Source organism: Lagopus leucura, unplaced genomic scaffold (assembly GCF_019238085.1).
Source record: "Lagopus leucura isolate 7727_CA_CO unplaced genomic scaffold, USGS_WTPT01 Super-Scaffold_73, whole genome shotgun sequence".
Classification (NCBI taxonomy): Eukaryota; Metazoa; Chordata; class Aves; order Galliformes; family Phasianidae; genus Lagopus; species Lagopus leucura.
In genome coordinates, this window is record NW_024962252.1 from 65159632 (window position 1) to 65169715 (window position 10084).

Genomic DNA, 10084 nt, shown 5'->3' on the forward strand with positions numbered 1-10084 from the left:
TAGAAATGTACTGTCCTGTCTAGAAAAGGTGAAAGAAATAAGGTTTCTGCCCAAATCATAACTAGCAGAGCAATCAGGAGTCAGATACTATCCTTATTTTTAATACAATTTTGAAGTATTAATATTCTAATTTTTATGATTTTATAATAGAACTTTTTTCAAAGACACAGATGTATGATGTTCTATGTGAATAATAATAATAATAAAAAACACTGTCAAGTTATAACATCAGAAATAATGAAGATGAAAACTGAAAAAAAGGAATCCATTGAATTTATTGGTGGGTGGTTTCTTGGAAATTGTTTCACACCAAGTCAAAGCATGAGCCTTCTCACTTGCATTTTCTAATACATCTGGATTACAGTATTAATGAACACTCTTTGGCTTTTTTCTTCCATGCAGACAGCTGAGCACTACAGTCAGTATTCTTTTCAGACTGTTTGTTAACAAAATAAATAAACTACTTCTTAAATTATTTCACAGTGAAGAATTGCCTCCAACCCTTGAATTGCTGTGCAACAGTTCTATGCAGTCACTTGATTTTGCAACATCCTTTCAAAGAAATGGGAGTAGCTGAGCTGAGTGCTACCTTGTCATATCAGCCTCACCAGCCCTAGAGAAACTTTCCTGCATTCTGCTTGTTTTACTCCTCTTCTTCCTTAAATGGCCAATTAAGAACAACTGCTTTAAAGAGGAGCTCTGAAAGCACATGTGAGATGTTGGTGGAGATGCTACAGTTTGCCTTGGAGAGCTAGGAGTGAGAGGGATAGGCTGCTTGGAGATAGTACTGAGGAAAGGTGTTTGGGTGTGGAAGATAGGAAAGTGGTGTGGGAGAAGGGTTGGTAAGTGTGATACTTGTGTGTAAGAAGTGAATGTAACAGAATATGTGGCAGGGCCTTATGAAAGGGGAAACTGAATGTGCAACCTCTTTGGGCACTGAGATTGGGATACTGGGTATCTGCCCTGGACAACTTAGATGAGTCTGAGCCCTTAGACAGGCTTCCTTGGGGATGTTGCAAGAAGCTATGGGAAAAGAAAAGCTTTTTTAGATGATGAAAAAGGTGGAGATGCTTGGAAGGGATGAAGTGTGATCACAGGTGGGAGGTTTCAGCTTTGGGTTCCTGCTCAGAAGCACTGTAATTGGCAGAGTTGTTTCAGCAAGCCACTAAATTGCTAACCTAGGGACTGACTACTCCTCATCTCATTTTAAAAATCCTAAGTTAAAGAATGGAGCAAAAAGAGTCATTAGTCCATTTGGAAGAAGACAGCTTCTGGAGGTAAAGCTAGTTACTGTTGTGGGTCCTTCAATCTGTGTCTGTCTTCACATCTGAGCTCTCCTCTAAGCTGTCATGCTGGAGCAGGCTCTGGCCTTGCCCCCTTACAAGGGTTAGTAGTTGGCATGTTACTGCTCAGTGTGTGGGAGACCGCTGCTCCCTGCCCCTGGTTTATCTGGTATAAATATGTTATGAAAAATGATAAAAGACTTGATTTGAAAAGAAATGACTGACAGACAGCAATTATCAGTTGAAATTAATGCCTTGTTAGCAATCCTGTTTTTGTTATTTTTTTACTCAACCCTATCAAGGGTTCTTCAAGGATCCTGCACTAGTGGCAATAGCAACTTAGGAATATTACATTTAAAATAATCAGAAGTAAAAATTTCTTGAGCTGCCTTTTTAGGGCATGTTACATTGTTTTATGGGTTTGTTTGTGTGTGTGTTTTTTTTTTTTATCTTTATTACCAAAAGAGAATTTAATATATATATAACTGAGTATTATTGTCATTTAGGAGGTTGTTATTTTTTGTCAGAAAGACTACTATGCTTCTGGCAGTGTTAGTCAGTGAAACTGTGTACAAATTGTTTGTGTGGATTCCAGAGAGACCTCAACTCATCTGTTAGGTCATGGCTTATGTTACAGAGTGTCTGTTTGCTTTTTGCCTTTGTTTTTCATAACACTCCAACAGTGGTCCAGGTTACAAAGAACTTCACAGATATATAAACAAAGATCTGCCTCTCCATCATGAAAGAATCAGTTTTGTATCAAGATGACTGATATTTCCTCAGTTCTCTACTCCCCCCATTTAACATTTTCTGAGTATTGTAGAAATTTATTTGAGCAAAATATCCTGATGCTGGCTGGCTAGCTTCTTGAGTAACAACTCTCGTTAATTTTTTTAGTACCCTGTCATTCCGTGTTAGTCACACAGGAGGAGGGAAAGATTTGAGGGGCAAGGAAAGTGGAGACCTAAACTTTACCTGTAAGACCCATAGGTTCAGGCTCCGTTTCTAATGATTCTACCTCACTTGCATAACAGGAAGCAATGGAGTGACATTTTGAAATTGTGCAAGTAAAAGAATTAGTCTGATGAGGTTTGAGGGAGACAACTCCATGTACTGGTGCAGCAAGGTCATAAGTTTTTTTGGCTGAGTGTATATCTCAAGGGAAACAAATATGTTTGAGATGGGTGCTTCTTGGGGAGGAATATGGATAGGTTATATGATTTACCTTAGGCTGGAACTGAGTACATATTTAAGTATTTACCTTTATGCTATATGTAAGATCTCTGCATTCCTCCATGTCTTTTAAAGGTGCCCAACTACCAATACAGTTTCAGAGTCTGCCAGACCATAAGGAACATGCTCTTCTGAAATTTGTGCTAGAGGTACGAATGTTGTGTATTCTTTCTTTTCCAGTTGGCATGGCAGTTACATAAGTATCTGAATAATTTGGAAGGTGAGGGGTACGGGGCAGAGCTGAATGCTGGTTTTTAATATTCCTAAGAACTATGAAACAGAAATCAAAAATAGACTTTGCTTTTTTTGATAACAGTAATAAAATGGTTAGCAGTGTTAAATTAATCCTTAAACAAAAACAACTGATAACCTTTCCCTGTAATTCATGATGGTACATGATACAGATTCTAGAACATTAACTAGAATTTTGTGGCCTTATTTGCATGGTATGTATATCCAAAATAGCTGTGGATGAGGGTTCTGGATGTGCAGAGTATCTTGATCAGTCCCTTGTGTTCTGGGGTAAAATGAAGTCAAATGCATTCATGGAAATGTACCTAATTTCTTTGCTAGAAGAGAGGTTTTTATCTGGACCTCTCCTAAGGCACAGATTTACTGAGATGTGCAAAACATCTTTTATGAAGGGTGTACAAATCTGCTAGAAGCTGTTTTCAGTGTATGCAAATTGGCATGTACTCCCTCTCCTACAAAAAGAGATGATAAGGAGCTACACAATTGGGTGCATGAAAGATTTCTTCTGAGATTAGCCTTTGAGATTTTTGCCAAATGCTTCAGTAATGATTTTAAGCCTGATTGAATTTTCTAAATGTGTTAACAACAAACCATTAAGATTGTTTTCTAATACACTTCAATGCATAGTATAAAATACAGTAAGGATTGAATTATATGGGTATGTGATTATGCTTGTGAAAATGTATTGCAATAAGCTTTTCAATTTATAAGTAGGAAATGAAGCTCTGCAATTATGGGATAACATAAAAATCAGAGCAGTAAAATTGGAATTTGGTCATTTCTTTTCTAGGTCTACTGTCAGCAAACATGAACTTGGCCCGTTCACATTTCCCCATAGCTTTAAAAAGAATTCTGTTGAGAATCCAGTGGGAAAGTGGTAAATTTGAAAGCTTCTGAAGAGTGCATCGTAGCTCAGAATGTGCAAAGCTCCAACACTGGCAAACTGTGGGGTAATGCCCCATGTTTCCTCAGTTCCCTTGCTGAAACATGAGCTCTGTCAGGAAATAGGCACTTATTTGAACTGCAGCAAAGCACCACTCAATAAAGATCATTCTGAGCTAGTTTTGGAATCTTCTCTGATCTGAGATGATGCCATAAGATATTCTCTGGCAGCTACACATGCAACAAACTTCCTTACCAAATCAGCCATCGACTCAGGACTTCAAATTGTAAGCCACAGAGGGTGAACCTGTTGACCACTTAATGGCACTTAATCATTGTGAAAATGTGATGTTCAGAACAGAGTGATGATATCAAGAGAACTTAATAGTACCAGTTTTGTATGACATGAAATAGACGTTTATATGACATAAATAGAATAACTTATAGGAAAAACAGCAAAAAGAAGACCAAACTGATACTTAATGAGTTATCCATTAATTTTTTTGAGGAGAAAAATAAAGCAGTTAATGAGAATTGTGTCTACAGTATAATGTGCTTTTCAGTCTGTAAAGCATAGCTTCCTTTAAAGAATAATAGTTACTTTTGTATTTCCCTGGGTTGTACTCTGGTCTTGCTGCTTCTTTGTGAATATGAGGAATATCAAAGTGTTGATCTTCAGAATAAGGAGAGTAGAGTCTGAATCATAGAATCCTTAAAGTTGGAAAGGACCTTTAAAGGTTATCTAGTCCAACTCTCCTGCAGTGAACAGGGATATCCACAGCTAGATCAAGTTGCCCAGAGCCTGATCCAGCCTTGCCTTGATAATCTCCAGGAACAGAGCATCAACCACATCACTAGGGATTCTATTCCAGTGCCTCAACAACCCTCACTGTAAAAGACTTTTTCCTTATGTCTAAGTTATGTCTACCTTCTTTAAGATGAAACCATTTTCCCTTGTTCTATCACCACAGACCCTGGTAAAGAGTCTGTCCTTTTCTTTTCTGTAGCTCCCCTTTAGATATCAAAAGACCACTCTCAGGTCTCCCTAGAGCCTTCTCTTCTCCAGGTTTGAACAGCCCCAGCTCTCTCAGCCTCTCCTCATAGGAGAGGTGTTCCATCCCTTGGGTCATTTTTGTGGCCCTCCTCTGGACATTCTCCAATAGGTCCACATCTCTCCTGTACTGAGGAATCCATATCTGGATGTGGTACTCCAGGTGAAGCCTCACCAGTGCGGAGTAGGTGGATGGGATCACCTTCCTTGACCTCATTAGGAATCAATACTCCTGCTAGGAACAGTTCATCAGCTGAAGTAATCCATGGCTACCTTTGTGATCATCTAACTGTGAACAGAGATTTGAAAATAAAGGAAATGGACAGAAAAATGTATTTGGTTATGGCTGAGAGAGGAGCACACACACAGCTGGAAATGGGCTGCTGAATGAGGCTGGGCTATTAGGGGGACTCTTCCCTGGCAATGTCTGCATTTGGGCTATGAGTGATAGGGATCTTAGCCTAAAGCTCAGTTTGGGGTACACTGAGAGATACTGGTCATGAATCTAGGACAGGATTAGCATGTCAAAAATACAGAAATGCAATTAGTTTCTAGCAAAACAGCAACCCCTATGTTTTCACTTCAAATCAGCCCTTATGAAGAGGTGCTCTTATCAACCTCCCCGCTTGGTTGTCAGGTGCAGGATAAGAAGCTGGTATGCTTTATTAAGCCACCTTATAGCTGAAGCTCTCTAGGAATGCTTCTAGTTCTCTGGAAGACGTTTTACATGACTACTGCAAATGAACTGCTTTCTACTAGAGAACTGCAGTACTTATTAAGCGGATCAATGCTGATTTTTATTTTCAGCTACGTAATTTTATATGAAATTTCTTTGTACTTACGTAATTGTTTTCAGTAATTTCAGAACAGAGGTGTACTTGTGGTTCAAACACAGTCTTGATTAGGCTGCTAAGGAAGTCACTGGGCATGTACATAATGCTTTACTGAACTATAAAAGCTTTTGAATCTGTGCTCTCTAAGTGGTATATTCTGTTACACTGCTGTTGGTGTTAAGGTCTGCTTGGTTTAAGAGGAAGAAAGCATCAATGATTTTTTAAAAACTATTTTAACAAGAAATCTAGATGTTCTGTATTTTTCTCCTGCGCATTGAATCTATAACCACCAAATACAAATGCTCATTGTGGTAGGAAGAAATAGGGTCTTTTTGTAATATGGATTACTGAATATTGAATTATAGGTGTTTGATGTGGAAAATAGAAATTTCATAATCTGTTTGTGTTAGTAATAAGGGACCTTTCAGATGTCTCAAAGTCTGTTGCAAAGGAAAACAGACTGCACATCTTTTCAGATGGATCCTACATACTCAAGTGCTGTTTGTTTCCTCTTTGCATAAGAGGCCAAGGCAATCAAAGAGAAGTAGGACTAACACTAATGCATGTCTAACACTGGCAGGTTATTGTTGGAGCCTTTTCTCCTACCCAGAGTAAGGGGGAGTAACACAGCACTGTTAATAAGGCTCGCTTTATGTGATCTGTGTGCTCTAAATTAACTACAGATGCTCTAGGTTTGTTATCACTGTTGAGGGACCCTTTTGAACCATGATCTTGTCAAACTGTGAAGAAACCATATCTGAATCTTAGTTTGATTGAAAACTAAGTGTAAGCACTGTGTCTTGCAAGCTGCCGTACAACATCAGTGAGTGAGATTTCCACTCTAGTGAACTCTGATCTGATGATCTAAAATTAAGAGATCTGTCTTCTAGTGCTAGGGGAGCTTTCAAACAAGCTTAATAAAGGGACCCTCTGTAAGCAGTCTGCTTTTGTTTTCCCATGCATCCTGGTTTCTTAGATTGTCTTCTCCTGTGTTTCAAAAAAAGCAGGAGGCCAGACATCTTTGATACTGTGGTATCTTTTTCTCGCTTTTGAAGAGAGAGACTACAGAAAATATTTTTGAAAGCCACATAAACAAAGCTGATGCACCTTCTCAATGATCTTATAGGATTTGCTTGAGCTTAAATCCCAGCAATTCTACATAACTGTCATGGACTTGCTTATTGGGGACTTGCTATACAGCACCCTTAGACAGCTTGGGAGTCTAACTAGCACCTATAGCATGATGGGCTCTTCACTGAGTCCTGAATGATGAACTGCTCTAGGTGACTGCCGCTGAATACAATAGTTAGCCTTCTAAAATTCTCCTAAACAGGCAAGAGTACACACACACACACACACACACACACACACACAAAAAGAGCAACTGACTGTATAATTCCTGATTGTTCTGTTTTGTGGGAATACATACTGTATATCTTCAACTACAGTATTAATTTCCAGAAGATCAATGCAAACACCATTTGTAACTAAACATTTCCAGAACGTGCTACTTAAGACCTACATAAGCTCAAACATGAACTGTCTTGCATAACTGCAACCCTTGCCTAAATTATACTCTATATTTCCTCCTTCTGTTTAAACTGTTGATGTATTTATGATATAGTAAGAAGGCAGTTCTATTCCACCATAGTCTAGCAGTATGTAAAATGAATACTTAAGCAGTTTAGAATTAGTAAAACCGTGTTTCCTTTGTTTTATTATTTTCACTTTTAAGAGCAAGTGCTTTGAAAATCGAAAGTTGGATCCCATCTTTCTAGCTTCAGAGTGATATTTGAGCTTCCAGCTCATGCCAGAACAGTGAGCAGCTGCGCTCTCATGCCAGGAAAAAGTTTTCTATAGGTTGTATTTCGTATATTAGAACAATTTTTCTTCTTAATATATTGACATTCATTGGTATTTAGAAATGTCATCTATAAAAAATGTACTCTCTGGTGACATTCAGCACTTTATGAATGCTCAAGCAAATCATTTCAGAGGTGTTAATTGCACCATTCATCTCAATAGGATTTTAGTGTTAGCCCAACAGCAACAGCCTTTTTAATTTCCTCACAGCTGATCAAAGCAATCAAGAAAAGAGACATTCTGTTGAATTTTCTTTAAGACCCTGGTAAAATCTTATTTCGCTTAGGCAAGTGGATGGTATTTTGGAAAGCACTGCAAAGTCAGATCTGCTTTCCCTGCTGTCTGAATGTATTTTCTCCCCATTAATGAAACAGGTATGCAAGCGCCAGTGTCAGTCTTGACAAGCAAAACAATTCTTAACATTCAGGTAGCTCAATACTTTTCAAAACTGAAATTCTTTGTATTGATTTTTGAGTAGTAAAGTATGCTTATGCTTTTCTCAAACTACCATTTAGATAAGTAGAAGTAGCTTTGAAATTAGATGTCTCATCTTCAGCTTGGCTTCTAACTGGTCACAGAAGATCAGAAGAGTTGCTTGATTTTTTTAAAATTATTTTTAAATGTCAGTATGTGTCTGTAAGATGAACACAGGTAACTCGCAGTGCACCAAGAAAATGAACTGAGAACATTTCTGCTCACACCTTTGAAATTCTGAAAGAGAGCAGTTCGCACCAGTTATGTGTTTTCCCTACTAAGTGCTCTGCTGGAATCTTACCCTTAAGTCTTGATTTGGGTTTCCTTTGGGCCAGTTATATAGGAGAAACAGAACTAAGGGGAGAGCCTTAGATCCTTCAAAAGTTGCTGAGGGCTTGGAAGGGTTTGTGCAAACACTTCTCACAAAACTGTTCCATCCTCTGAGTTGGAGGTATGCTAACTTTGGAGAGAAAGCAGTCATAAAGGAACAAGACTTTAACACCACATTCATTTATTTGCTACTAAGCACTGTTCTATTTTCATTTCTTAGACCAACTATAGGGTGTCCTAAATACGATGTCACAAATAACTTAGAACCATACTGTTAAGTAGGTGAAAGTAAGAGCTGTTATGTATGCTTGCTTCCAGGTAAATTCCTTTGGAACTTGTTTGTTACGGGTGCAGGGACTTTGACTTTTAAAATCTTTAAAGACCCCCCAGCATTTATATTGAATATAACTTTATTGAATGTGGCAATCATTAAACAATGTTTCCTAGTGTTAGAAAATTTAGATACTTGTCAATTAAAGAGCTTAAGACAGAATTGCAAGTGCTGGGAAAAGAGTACTACAGTGTTTTCATGTCAGCCCATTGTAGGTGCAAAGATAAATGAGTGCCAAGCTCCCTAGCCACAGAAAATGGATTACAGCTCACACTGAGTTTAGCCCTGTAATGTTCTGATGCTCTTATTGAATTTTTGTGGTAGGCAAAGAGAATGTTTAGTCCTGTATTAAAATAAATAAATAAATAAAATTGTTTGTAATATTCTAGAAAATGCCTTTACCAAATCAGTGTATGTTCCTCTGGTCAGCAAGGTACTCTGCTCTCATGGATTTTTCATTGCTTTGGGTTTAAAGTGCTATGATGATACCTGTTCTACAGGCACTCTAGAAATAGGAGATCTAATTGTTCAAATGTCCATGGAAGGAACTTATGGAAGCTGTGGTGGGCTTTTTCCTTCTAGTGCTGAAAGTAGTAATTGAATAGCACAGTCATCAAGATAGTCTACTCCTAGAATTCCGGGACTCTGTCCGTATCCTTTGTACTCAGCCGTCATTTCATTTGTGCAACTTTCCTCTCATCTTTGTTCTCATTATATTTTTGTTTGGAATTTTACTTTTTTCTGTGCTCTTTGAGCTGTTTTGCACTCAGGTACTTGTAACAAATTCCCTGCAATGAGTCGTCAAACTGTGAAAAACAAGTTGAGCAAAAAGTTCATCTTTGAAGCATGAAAGTGTGTGTGGAACCAGGCCATTAAAGTCTCTTAACACTTTGAAAAATAACAGTAGTCTAAATTTCTGGTTTTGTATTTCTTCTTTGCTTTGTTACATAATAGATTAAGTACAGGTGCTACCCTCCATAATTTGAGTCATATCATTACCCTTGCAATTAACCTCTCCCAGGTATGCATTGATGTAAGCATGGAGTGCTGGCTTTCACAGTTGGAGTGATTTGATGGAAATCTTTGTGTGTTTGGTTCTAGTAGCCTCTGTCCTGTTTCCAATTTACTCCAAAATGTAGGTTCAATTTCTTCAGCTCTAAGTAGAGCTTTGATGCATGAACAATATGAAAATACTACAAAGAAGAGAAAAACAGAATAACTTATAGGGACAGCAGGGGAAAAAAACCTAAAACAATGAGTAATTTAATGTGGCCACAGCAGAATTTTCTGTATGGAGCTTCCTGCTGAATTCACCTGTTCAAAGCCTTGATTTTGCACCACCTGGAGGCCGTAGGCTTCTTTGGATTGAACTTCCCCGAAGTCAGTGATTCCTTTCCCTTTGTCTGTTGACACAACGCACTGACTTGGTGCTATTTAGCCCCAAAATTCCATTCACTGGGATTCCTCTTTGCTGCCTTTGCCCCATGCCACTAGAAATGATGCTTTAAAGAAACTCTTTACATTATCTATGCTACTTTGCTAAGCATTATGG

General features: G+C 38.2%; 1 long non-coding RNA gene across 1 annotated transcript; it reads left to right on the forward strand.

Annotated features, from left to right (window-relative positions):
* Nucleotides 1–728: 728 nt before the first annotated feature.
* LOC122193552 lies at nucleotides 729–4175 on the forward strand. The gene is made up of 4 exons (XR_006182934.1): nucleotides 729–842; nucleotides 1221–1277; nucleotides 2592–2665; nucleotides 3559–4175. It is a non-coding gene; the product is annotated as an uncharacterized LOC122193552 (long non-coding RNA).
* Nucleotides 4176–10084: the final 5909 nt, after the last annotated feature.